The sequence below is a fragment of the Mesoplodon bidens genome (genome assembly GCF_964165515.1).
Source record: "Mesoplodon bidens genome assembly, chromosome: 7".
Classification (NCBI taxonomy): Eukaryota; Metazoa; Chordata; class Mammalia; order Artiodactyla; family Ziphiidae; genus Mesoplodon; species Mesoplodon bidens.
This window is the reverse complement of record NC_138164.1, coordinates 36,511,928-36,521,969: the sequence shown is the minus strand read 5'-3', so window position 1 is coordinate 36,521,969 and position 10,042 is coordinate 36,511,928.

Sequence of the window (10,042 nt, the reverse complement as noted above, 5' to 3'; positions counted from 1 at the left end):
TATCCTCCCTCTATACAACTCTAAGATGATCATATCAAAGTATGGTCATTAATTGTTTTTAATTGCAAACAGATAATAAGCAAAGTGTAAGGAATTTCTTCCACCAAAGTAAAGGCCAAAGTTCAAAAAGTCAAATTAATATGGGATTTGTTACTATTCTAAATAGTAAAGAACACTGACAAGAAATAGCACAGTGCTGGTTGCTATTATCATCTTTTCATTTTCCATGACTGTTGTTTATATTATCTTCATGGGATTTCACTGAAATTATCAAGGTTTTTTAATAGTCACTAAAAAACAAAATGCCTTGAAATGCCAATACAAAGAAAAATGAGTCAGAACATGAAAAAGTGTTTTAGACAAGTTGACGACATATATTCTTTGCTCATTTCTCTTTTTGAGACAACTTCCATCTTCTTCACACCCACATGTACAATACACTGAATAAAATACAAGCCCATCACTCGATGGTGATAAGAAAAGGAAAGATAAGCCGGTTCCAGAAAATCCCTCTATTCCTAGTATCTTGTTGCATCTGGCAAAAAAGAGCATTTTGAAATATTCTCTAAAGTTTTGTATTTTATTTTATAATAATTTACTTATTTATCTCAATGTAAATATTAAAAACGCATGAGAAATATGTTAACATTCGGCATTTGACTATTCTTATCTACTTCCTTAATGTTTCCTTTGCCTCCTATGATGATCTTTTGGGATAGACAGCACATACCACTCTCATACTCCCCAGACTCTACAGCCCCATACACATGCAAAATAGCTTGTGTGGGGATGTGTTAACATACACTTGGTTGAGGCAGGAAGGCTGTAGAGTACATCGTTTTTACACCTCAACATTTTAAGAGTTTTTGGAAAGTAACCCTAGTTTGAGTGCAAGTTCCATCGATTTATCAAATGCATTTCAGGTATATCTAGGTATGTCCAGTCATATGGTAAGGCTATATCACTGGGAGACTATTTACATGAGCAAGTGAAAAGAAATCAGTGAAAGAATATATTATAACCAAGAGTCAGATATAATAGGTCAATCAAATAGAATGTAGATCCCAGGAACATATCCACACATATAAGGACAATTGATTTTTCAACAGAGGTGCAAAGCCAATTTTGAGGAGAAAGGATAGTCTTCTTGACAAATGGTGCTGGAAGCATGTAGTACATGGATATAGTGCCTAGTTCACCATATGCAAAAGTATGACCTTTGATCCCTACTTCACACCATATAAAGAATTAACTAAATGTAGATCAAAACATAAATGTCTAAAACTTGGACACAATCTTTTTGACCTTGGGTTAAGCAAAGATTTCCTAGAGACGACACCAAAAACAAGATCCATAAAAGAAAAAAAGTAATAAATTGGGTTTCATCTTTGGAAGCCATTATTAATAAAAGAAAAGCCACAGGTTGGAAGAAAATATTTACAAATTATACACCTGAAAAGACTTGTGCCTCTAACACGTAGAGAACTCTCAAAACTCAGTAATTAGAAAAAAAATTTTAAATTAACAATATGGGTAAGAATATTTAAAAAGAGATCCTGCCAAGGAGGTGTACGGATGCAAATAAGCACATGACGTTGCTCAATGTAATCCATTATTAGCTCTATGGAAATGAACGCCCCAGGAGATACCACTACACACCTACTGAATGGCTAAAATTAGAAAAGTCCAACCACACCAAGTACTGGTGAGGCAGTGTAGGAACTGCGCGGCTTTTACATGCTAGTGGGAGGGCAAGAGTGCAGTCACTTCAGTCCGCAGTTTGGCCGTTTCTTCATAAGGTGAACGTACACCTACCGTATGACCCAGCCTTTCTGCACCTGGATATTTACGCAAGAAAAGTGAAAGCATATGTGCACACAAAGACTTGTACATGGATCATCATAGCATCTTTATTTCTAATAGACAGAATTGAAACAACCTCGAGCACCCATCAACAAGAGGATGAAGAAATATACTGTGGTATACCCATACAGTGAAACACTATTCAGCAAAACAAAGTGATAAACTATTGACACCCACCAGAATATGAATTACTCTCCAAATAATTACATTGAGTGAAAGACGCCAGATAAAAGAGTCCTCAGTGTGTGAATCCCTTTATCTAAATTTCTGGAAAAATGCAAACACGTCTCTAATGAAAGAAAGCATATGAGTGCTCACTTGGGGATGTGGAGGGCTGGAATGTGAGGGGAAAAAAGGGGCTTTATGAATGAGGCATAAACACTTGCAAGTGATGGATATGTTCCTTTTCTTGATTGTGTTGGCAGTTCCATGGGTATATGCATATTTCAGAATTTAAATTGTGTTTTTAAGTATGTGCAGTGTACTGTGTCCGTTCTATTTAACAGAGCCATTAAAAAAAGACTAAGAACAGACGTTTGTCTCAACGAATAGATGTAACAAAGAACAGAAAAGTCAACTACAGTATGATCTCTGTCAGTTGAATTTTCCTGTAGTTTATTTCCTCAAAAAATATATCCCAGTTCTTAAAAGAGATGGGACTCTTAATAAATGGTTAAAAAAACCCAGCAAAGCCATCAGCAGGGTGAGCTCCGGCTACTTTTCAATTGTGAGACACTAGGTGCACAGTGCAGACATGCTAGGGTGTTTGTTCTTCCTGCCCAATATTTTAGAGAGGTTATGAAACACCCCCGTTAAATGCCTGCAAGTGATGCCCAGAGTGGAGTTTGGAGAATGATGGCTGTGATCTTTAATATGGTTGTGCCTTTGTAAAGAATCTCACTCAGAATTTCCAGGGTAATTTTGGAGTCCATTTTTTTTGTGTTTTTTGGATGATATATATGTAACTCACCTGAAGAATATACCCACGTAGACTTGAAGTTAGGGACCAGCTGGTGTAAATCTGTGTGGTTATCTCCTGACCTAACCTTTTAGCTTCTTTTTGCTCCTTGATTGTAGTTAAGCTTCATCTTGCCTCAGGGACTTTGTATTCGCTGTTCCCATGTTTTGGAAATATTATTTCCAGAAAAATTTTCCATAACTGATTCCTTTCTATTCTTTGGCACTCATCTCTTAAAGATATTTTTTCCTTGATTGTCCTACTAGCCTAACTCAGTCCCAATTTAACAGATTACCTTACTTCTTTCACAGAATAATAATCAAACCAAATATTATCTTTGGTGTCTCTTTGTATTTAGATGAACTTCTTCCCAAAGAACTCAAGCCCCCCAGTGACAGAGGTTGTTACCTTTCTTATCCCTTATTCTGGGTCTTAGAACTGTGTCTGGCATGTAGTAATCACTCGAGGTCTGTTGACTGTGTAAAGAATATGTGAGTAGATGAACAGATTTGGAGTTATTTGAGGTCGCTCTTAATGATGGCTGGTGTTGGTGATTAAAGTTGTAGGTTTTAGAGTTGGAAGTGATCTTGCTGAGTCTCACAGTTACGGCAAATCTCTCCCTACTGTAGCATCCCTGACAGATGATCAAGTCTGAGCTTGAATAACTGTATATGAAAGACCCTAACCAGGGCACCCTCCTAGCTCTGCCAGGTCAGATAGAATTTTGGACTATTCTCTTTCTCTCTCTTGTAGACAGCCACTGTCATTTGGTAAGCCATAAGCCTTCCTTTGCTTTGACTGTGGTTAGTGTGTTTGCTGGATTTCTAAAATATATTTTTAGTGTTTACTTGTTTAGATTGAAAAGATTGGGCTATATTTTTAAAAGTTTATCCCTCCATTTTGGAAGGCCTTTTAAGTTGAGATATTGCATGCAAGAGAGCTAAGGGAATTCTGGACTCCATATTTTCGTTTTTACCTTTTTTTTTTTTCTCAGACTTTGAACTAACAATGGCTAAGAATGAGAGGCACTCAGACCCGAATATTTTTTCCCTTGTCAAGCACAGAGAATATGGGAAAGAATGAAATTGGGAAATTGTTTTGCTCCTCTTCCTTTCCTCCTTTTTGGTCAGTTACCTTAGTCGTCCACCTCACTTTGTATTTCTAGCCTGGCTTCAGAAGACCTGAATTTGATGAACTACACACTGATGGAGTAGTAGATTGCTAGAAGGAATGGCGGCTTCACAGAATTATTTTCAAGAAGGATGGTCCAGCCAATTTCCTCACTTCCACTGTGAAAGGAGTTCCCTATTCCTAAGGAAATGGACCTATGTCCGACTGACACAGAAGATGGAGATGTATCCCAGTGCATGTATATATGTATATCTATTAAATTTATGTATATATATATAATGCCTAATGGAAACATCTCAGATGTTCTCTTTGGTATTTTTCTTTAATTTTACTTATAAAATTGTGACCATTTTTTAATTCAAAAGAGGAGAACCTTAAAAATTAATTAAGAAGACATCCTCAGTAGTCTAAGGTTCAGAGTGACTTGGCAGAGAAAATTGCTGAATGGTTAGATAATAGTGCTGGTATGCTTGGCTATTGTAACACTTTACATTTGAGTTTCTCTTCCTTGAAATTACAAGAACTATATGACTCAAGAGAAAGATTGATAATTAGGAATATTCTGCTTGCTTTATTTTATTTATTTTGTTGTTGTCGTTGTTGCGGTACGCGGGCCTCTCACTGCTGTGGCCTCTCCCGTTGCGGAGCACAGGCTCCGGACGCGCAGGCCCAGTGGCCATGGCCCACGGGCCCAGCCGCTCCGCGGCATGTGGGATCCTCCCGGACCGGGGCACGAACCCGTGTCCCCTGCATCGGCAGGCGGACTCCCAACCACTGTGCCACCAGGGAAGCCCCTCTGCTTGCTTTTTATATAGCGTATTGAAGAACATTTTAATTATTTGGAGGTCATAGGAAGGAACCTTCATGATCTAAGTTTTGAACAAGTAGTGTTGCAACACAAAGCTATGACTTAAAAAGGAAATTTGAAATGACCTATTTCTTTTGGCATCTCAATCCAGATATCTGTCAGTAAAATGAGTCACTTTTCAGTCAAATGGGTGGTCAGCAATATAATTTTTTATTGGGAAGCTGAAAGACACCATTGCCAAGCAGAGCACCTGCAGTGTTCACATCTATATTTGAGCATCTTTCGTTTTCCCAAGGGGTGCAAGTGAAGAGAAGGCAGGCAGAGAAATGGCACTTGAATAAAGTTTTTCAAGATGGATATAACAGAGAGCATTCCCAGAGGGAGGTCAAGTCCAACCCAAGAACAACTCTCTCAGTGCTTTCACAACTAGGTAAAATACAAGACCAGTAGTAACTCAGCTCTCAAATCAGTGCTGAAATCCAGCGGAAGGTTGTTAATATTGATACGGTTAACATACATCAAATAGGATTACTGAATTTTCTGAATCCAACTGAACTCCCAGGATTGTTTGGTTTCATAGGCTGTTGGGCTCAAGACGCATTTGGTTTTAAATAATCCTTCCTAAAATGTTCAGCTTTCAGTCTAATATGATTGAAACCCAGCTTGAGTGTGTCTTATAATACACTGGACTGGAAAGACTATGGGCATTGAATTATTCAAAACATGGCAGGCGAAGGAGTGATATGTGGGGAGGATGTGATCATAGAAATGAGTGAGACTTGATATGTCTTGTTATCTCATTTGATTTACCTGTTAGAACTCTTCCAAATATTAGAGGAAAGAAATCAATATCAATTTTCACCTGTCACGTTCCACACTTCAATGATGAATGAATGTCAAATTTGACCACAGTTTTCTGTACCACCTGCTCTGAAATAATATTTCTGGGCCTTTATTAAAAAGGTAAAATTTTCATTGAATTTCCAAATATGATTCTGCAGTGGCTAATTCAGCTTGTTTTATTAGTAAGCAAGTTCTGATGAGTAATACTAATTTAATAAGCCTGCATGTGAGGTTAAAGTGTCAACTATTCCTGCCGAAGGTGATGAGATACGACTGTGATGAGGTGGTAGGACACTCACCTTCCTGAACGAACCCTGCGAGCACACAGTTCTTGGGAGAAACCAGTACTGCATATAGTAGCAAATCTGATATCATTTTGCATGTCTCCTGTAGCAGTGGAATGCGCACACATACAAACATGATCATGGGTGAAAAAACACACATGCGCACCTTAGAGGCTTACATTAATTTCTGAATATAGTTCTCCGGAAAGAAAAAGCTTTACTGATGATTTGTATTTTTATAGTTTATTGTTTTATCCATACTAAAACACTTCATGAAATCACTTCCTGTTTTGTTGTCCATGGAATCCTTTCCATTTTGAGATGCTAAATATAAATCGAAATAATGATTATAGTCCTTGGCCATGAAAGACTAAGTTACAGAGAACCCGGTGACTGGAGGTCAGAGCTGCCACGGAATTATTCTCTGCTCCAGAGACCATCAGAATATCACTGTGTACCCACTTAAGGATAGAATGCTGCTATTGAGAAACGAGCTCTCTTTTATTTCTACTAAAAGGAGAGAACAGTAGGGGACCTTGGCTGCGCGAGTGTATGAGACTTTCTCTGTTTTGTACAATAAGCCAAAAACAATACATGAAATAGCCTCACGCCTTTTGTCTTTTGTACCCAGCTCCTTCCTGTATTGCTCCTGATCCATTACACTTAAATCAACAAGAGTTGCTTGAACATTTTGACAGTTATGTTCCCCATACCCTGAAGCCTTTTTAAAGGGTTACTGAGATAAAGCTATTTCAAAAATACTCCCTCCAAATTTTTTCAGGGTGGCATCAATGAAAGTAACTTAGAGGAAAAAAACTTGAGTTCCTGGCCTACCACTCTAAGGCCAGGCAAGCATAAACCTTCATAGCAAAACCTAAGTTTGCTCCCAGTTGAGAATTTGGTTTCCACGGTCTTATATAAAAAGTATATGGAGACTTTAATTCCCTATAAGCCCTTTCCAAAGAGTGAATACAGTTCATCATTCGTAAGAGATGATGAAAGTTACAATTTTGTTGAATAGGTGGAATATATATTACATATAATATACATATTTATTTTTTATATATATATATATATATAATATATATAAAGTTACTATTCAGAGTCCTAAAACGTGGATTTTTCTTACTTACCAAGAATGAACAGTAACTTGATCTCTAAACAATAAAGCACCTGGTCATAACAGAATCATAACAAATATTTGATATCAGAATGAATTCACTGTTCAGGTGTAAAGAGGGAATAGCTTCAGTTTTCCTCTTTCGTGCACCCCATTATTGCATCCTGGACAGAGGGGATTTTCTTGATTTTAATCTAAAGGAGAAATGGTCACTTTTGTTGAGATGGAAATTGACCACCTCAGTAGGCAGAGGCACTGTTTTTATTTGGCTGAATTCATGTTTCTAGTGATAATTCAAGGTGTAATAGGGTTTTCTCAGCCACTCCAAAATCTGAAAATGATAAGCATCTCACCAGAGTTTCAGGATGGCCCATTACCTATTCTGTGGAAAGGATATTCAAAATACCATGCTTCATCAATGTCTTCTTTGACTTGTTAATGAATGGACAACTACTGAGTTAAGACAGTGTCTTATCCTTGCTTCAAAAAAATAAAAACAAAAAACCCCCACAAACACAAAAAAACTGTTAACAAGGAAAACTTATTATGCCAGGCCTTAGTATGGCCTGACTTGGAAATTTAGTTTCAGAGGCTTTTGTGAATATACCAAGGAAAGAGGACCTAGGTGTATCTTATTCCCACAGGCTGCCAATAAATATTTGCTTAACGGACAAACAATTAATATATAGTATAGGAGAGAACCTGACAGATGCTTCACATTATTGAGTGATAGCAATGCCCAAACTCATCTGTGATCAAACACTATGAAAGTATCCTCCTAAGGATAAACTTATTACAAATAAGAAGTGAAAATTCAATTATGCAGATACTTTCAGTGTCAGCTCTGATATGCAAAAAGCATGGAAGTTGTCACTGTATCTTGTCCTTACAGGATAATGCTGTACAAAATGAAAATCAGTGACTTTTCTCAGACATGATTAATAAAACATGTAACTATGAAAGAATTTTCGAACGGTAATTATGTATGTGTATATATGTGTCTCTGAAAAATCTGTGTCAAAGAAAACTGAGGCTATCAGTATAAACTTCTTTAACTTCTATCTCTTCTTACCTTTATTTCCTCCCAAACTTACCAGTATCCATCCAGCTCGAAGGATACAAGTGATTTTTATATACTGTGCAAGGTGTTTTTTTCTTATTCATATGTCCATGTTTCCCCAATTCTCTAAATTATTATCTACATCTTCAGGATCTCCTTTATTGGTTCCTTCATTTCAACATGTAAAATAGAAGTCCTTCTCATTCTAAAAAATTCTTTTTTGCTAATTATTTTCTCTTTTCATCCACACTCCTTGAGAGCAGCCTATTCCCACTGTCCTCACTAGCCCCGCCTGGCCCCGACAGGCAGCCCTACACCCTCAGTTTATTGCCATCTGGCTTTTTGTCCACCACTTCCCTGCACTGCTCTCAGGTCACTGGGGACCTAACTGCCCAAATCCAATGGACACTCACATTCTCTGAAGGACGACGCTGGCATCTCCTTCCTCCTTCTTGAATCTCTGTCACCTCTCTCCTTCCCAGAATTCTTTCTCTGCTTATCACTGAAACGTTGTCAGGACTCACAGTTCTCTGACATCTCACCCATTTTCATGATTTTAATGACTGCTGATATGTGCTGAGGACATTCAAATTTTTATCTTTCCATGTCTCCACGTGCATGTCCAGTTATCTACCAGTTTGTCTTCTGAATTCTACAGGTGCTTCAAAATTCTACATGTCCAGAACTAAAGTCTTTTCCCCACTTCAGTTCTTTATCCCCTATTTCCAAACTCAATGATACCACCACCCAACCTTAGTCACACAGATGGGGGTTCAGCCTCCGCCTCCTACTTCTTCCTTACTTCCCAAGGTCAAGTCTTGCTGGTAATTTCCTAAATACAATTAGAACTTATTTCCTCCCTTCATCTATACCTTATTTCAGACCCCTTTCTTCTTGCTATTACCTGGTCTAGAAGTTACGAAATTGCTGTTCGGTGGAACCAGTTGTTAGACATTCTATTCAAAAAGGACTCTAGGGTCAAATAGCTTTGAGGATGGCTGTGTACCATACGCCTGCTGTGACGATCCAGAATGAACATTAGCCTACAGCAGCCCCAAGAAGCTGTACAGTAAAGGAACCTGATTAACTTTCCTTAAGCCAGGTTCTCCCTTCTGCCGGCCTATAAACCTTTCAGTAGGGACAGGAGAGGAGGTGGCAGCGTGAAAATCCCACTTGAAAATATAAAGCACTGCTCCTCAGAAGAGTGGGGCATAATTATCTCCAGGCTTCTTCAGATTCCTCATCCATACTGACGTCAGTGGTCTAAAATGCCACCTGAACTTGTCCTTTCCATTCTTAGCTATTTTCTGAGGAAACCAGCTCCACGCACATGGTTGGTTAAGACCTGCTCTCCTCCTCCTCGCTGCCTCCTTTAGGGGCACTTGCCGCTGCCTGGGGACACTGCACTGATCCTCCAGAGCCTGTGCCTGTGGCTCTGTAACACACCCCTCGCACACTCACGGCTCTGGACTTCCGCTGTCCACTCTGCCTTGAGTATCCTTGCCTTTCACCGGCTGACTCACCAGTTTCTCACGAGTCCTTTAAGACTTAGCTTAGGGACTGCCCCTTTTGATGACTTTTCTTTGCCTCACGGCTCCCCCTCTTCTTCCACAAACACTGACTAAACGCCCTGAATATGCCCGTCACAGCAGGTCACGTGCAGGATGAGACATCTGCTGTGCGTCTTCCCCTCTGACTCCACTGCTAAAGGGCCAACACTACATCTTGCTCATTGTTTCACTCCTCTAACACTCAACCCATGACTAATGAACTAACTAGTACTGTAGTAGCCCTCTTAGTAACAATCAGGCAGGACCTTCTACAAGAAATCTGACACTCCAGCTTTTCTCTGATCTCACCTTTCACTCTGAACTAAAGACTTATCTGTACATGTTTTACCAGGGAGACATAATTTAATCCAGAGATGTGTCATCACATACTCTTACATACTCTGCCATTTAAAAATTCTGCTCAC